This window comes from Aplysia californica, unplaced genomic scaffold (genome assembly GCF_000002075.1).
Source record: "Aplysia californica isolate F4 #8 unplaced genomic scaffold, AplCal3.0 scaffold00055, whole genome shotgun sequence".
Classification (NCBI taxonomy): domain Eukaryota; kingdom Metazoa; phylum Mollusca; class Gastropoda; order Aplysiida; family Aplysiidae; genus Aplysia; species Aplysia californica.
The window spans coordinates 1,780,705-1,784,035 of record NW_004797325.1 but is presented as its reverse complement, the minus strand read 5'-3'; positions in this window follow the sequence as shown (position 1 = coordinate 1,784,035).

Genomic DNA, 3,331 nt, shown 5'->3' with positions numbered 1-3,331 from the left:
ATAATAATAATAATGTTTTACTTTATAAAAATAAAAGCCAGTTAGTTTTGTGTATCCTAACTTTAGATAATAATAATTGCGTAATTCAGACTAACGACCGAGCTACACTATTCTATATTATCGATGTTTTAATTCCTTCCGAACCAGAGTGTTTTAGTTCAGTTTCAGTAGATTACACTGCATTTGCAACACAAATATAATGTAAGTCATAGAAGTGACAAGGATTGGTGGTGTTACTATAGTGTGATCAAAACTTCGTGGTGCAATTTTCTGCCACATATCTCCTCATCTATCGAATATACGTTCGCCAATTTTTGCACAATGACTTGTATCAATTTGTCTTTACAGACCAACATTTTTGTAAACACTTGCTAGCTGTATTCTAGAAAACGTCTTAATAATTATTTTTTTAAAATCCAAATGGGTTGTTACTAGAGATGTTTAAATGTTTACAGCTGGGGCAATATTGCTTTAGCAAGGCCGTCATGTTTTTCTAATTGGGACATTATGTTTATTGAACGCATGTTTTGAGAATCATTGAGGGAAAATGTGTTCGCTTTAAAATTGATTTATTTTAACAAGTTTTGCCACCAACAAATTTCATTGATGAGCTGTGGCGTAGGCCATATGCATAATCAAAATGTGTATGACAAACGGGAAGTGCTGTACAATCCCATTTTTCGTGTGACAGAGATTTCAAGTATTTTATATAAATTTATGAAGAAAAGCTTTTTAATCTTGCCCCAATTGTTCTGGAAAAATAGTATTTACTTAAGACAAATTGATAAAGACTGCTGGGGAAAGTATGGATGATACTGATTCACCCGTTTAAGAGATATTTGAGGATAAGTCGGGCCACGGATTTTTTTTTACCGCACTATAGAATATAACATACAGCGAAAAGAAGGAGGAGAGATAAGGACGATAGAAACATTTTTAGTAGGAAAGAGAGAGCAAAAACCACACCAGAACACCCCCCAACCACCCACCACCAGAGGGTTTTCCACTTTCATCGTGCTCGGCTAACGTCTTAAATTGTGGTAGGTTGAAAGTCGTGGCATGGCAGATAGTAGTTACCGGACTTTTGGGGGAACAAAGTAGAAGAAATGATAGAGTGACGAACTATGATCGCCTATGTCTGCTTTAAACCTGTTACGGTAGAACTAGAACAGGAACAAGAACAAGAACAAGAACATAAAGAAAAACGAGGATTTATATAGTACGAAAAATTACAAAGCAAAGTTCAAAGAATAAAGTACCAAAACGCTCGACTAGATTTTTAGTTAACATTAGGACAAAACACCTTCTTGTTCACGAAAAAAATCGTAGTTGTAACGTTTCATGTAAACTCCAACATGATTGTAGAACAAATAGGAGGCGGGCTGTTCTGATCCTGCCTGTTAGGGCCAACCCTAGCTCAGTGGGTTGGTTGCACATCCCAACAGACAAGATGGAGATGTTAGATTTTTTCCTTTTTTTTTTTCTTTTTTTTTTTTGGTATGTGTTTTACGGTGCTCGCAACTGCATAAGGTCATATGAGCCTGCAGGACACATTAAACATTTTTCTGTTGGTAGGAAATTTTGACTTTTGCCCAGGTGGCGGCCGAAGCCTACTCTTATCCATTTTAGATCACAAAGGGATCTTTAAAGAGCGCAACTTTCACAGGGCCCTCGGAGATTTTTCGCTCTTGTCCGAGAAGGCTAGGTTTAGATCTGTCCTACCAGAAGATCAGAGGTGTGGCTGAAAGACAGCAGTAAGAAGGAGAGAAGGAGTAGCAGTAGAAAGGCTGCAGAAAGAGTCAGGAGCCCAGAAGAGGGGGCATAGGAGGTGAGGGGTGAGGGCAGAAAGAGGACACCAAAGCAGACGACAGTACATTGCTAGATAACAGGAAAGGAGGCGAAAGGAGACAAGTTTATAGAAGAAAAATAAAAAATGTTTAGGTCGCTACCCGGATTCGAACCCGGGACCTATTGAATGAGAGGCCAACATCTTTACCCCTAGGCCACAAGAGCCCACGTTCGATTGTTTAAAATAATAATTTCTCCATTAGGGAATCAAAGTAACATTTTTTTCTGCGTCCGAAAGCGACAAAAACCAGTAACACTACATACACCGATATAGACACGTCGAAGAAAGAGTGGTCGAAAAATTATAATTATTATCATTATGTGAATATAAAAATGTTACGCCTTTACTGACACTATTAAGACCAGTTAGGAGGCGGAATGTTTCGTTCTTGTCATTCAGAAGGAGCCAAGTCTAAGAGAGATACAAGAACAACCCTACAGAATGACGGAGATCCTCGGCAAAAAATATTTCCCATACGGGAATCGAACTTACGTCTCCTTCATGCGACGGCGAAGTGCGTAAACGCTATGCCACAGAGACCTGTAAACAGTTGGAGTAAATACCGCATGGACGATCCTTTTTTTTCGTTTTAGTAAGCGGTTTACAGCACTTAGACACAATTTGGTAATATAAGTGTCGAAGATTAGAGGTGTCACCAGAGAGTATTAACAAACACACAACGGAGGGGGAGAGATAAGCACGAAAAATGTTTGCTAGGAAAAAAGAAGCAAACCACATCAGCGCACCCGACAACCACCCACATCATACAGTGTAGATTGGCAAGGAAAAGTGTTCACTTTGACAAGTTCAATTGGTCGCTTTTAAGCGCTAGGGGGCTATCCCGAAAAATGCTGCATTGAGAAAATCGAAGTTAAAGTTGTTAGACCCTTGTTCAGTTTCTTTAAAAGACAAAACAAATATACACACCAATTAATTAAAACTTCTCCTACAGGTAGGGCAATGTCCACTTTTAGTGAAGGTCAAGATTTCTGGAAACCCTCGATATCTGGGTTAGCCTGCCTGTCCTTAAAAGCGACCAATTTACGTAAGGCGCCAGTTCTTACACTGCATGGTCTCATAAAGCTTAGAGGCAGAAAAACTATTACTTAAGAAACGTAACGGTTCTAAATTTGGAAACATTCTTGCTATATCGGCACTGTTACATAACGCTCTCCCAATAGCTTATCAATGTCAGATTGCTACTTGTAATGTCCTAGCCGACGTTTAATGTCATAACCTGGCAACAATTTCTGTTACAGTGTATTTCCAAACACAGTTGAAATCGTCCAGAAAGGCCACTTATTGTGAGGACAAACGTACAAATAAATGTAGTTATCTTAGAAATGACCAAGCTTCAAAACAAACGTGAAGACTGTTCTACTGTATGGTTCAGATACATGGTGGCTCACAGCATCAGCAGCGAGGAAACTGCAGAGCTTCGTAAATGGATGCCTACGAAGGATAGTGGGGATCAAGTGGTAC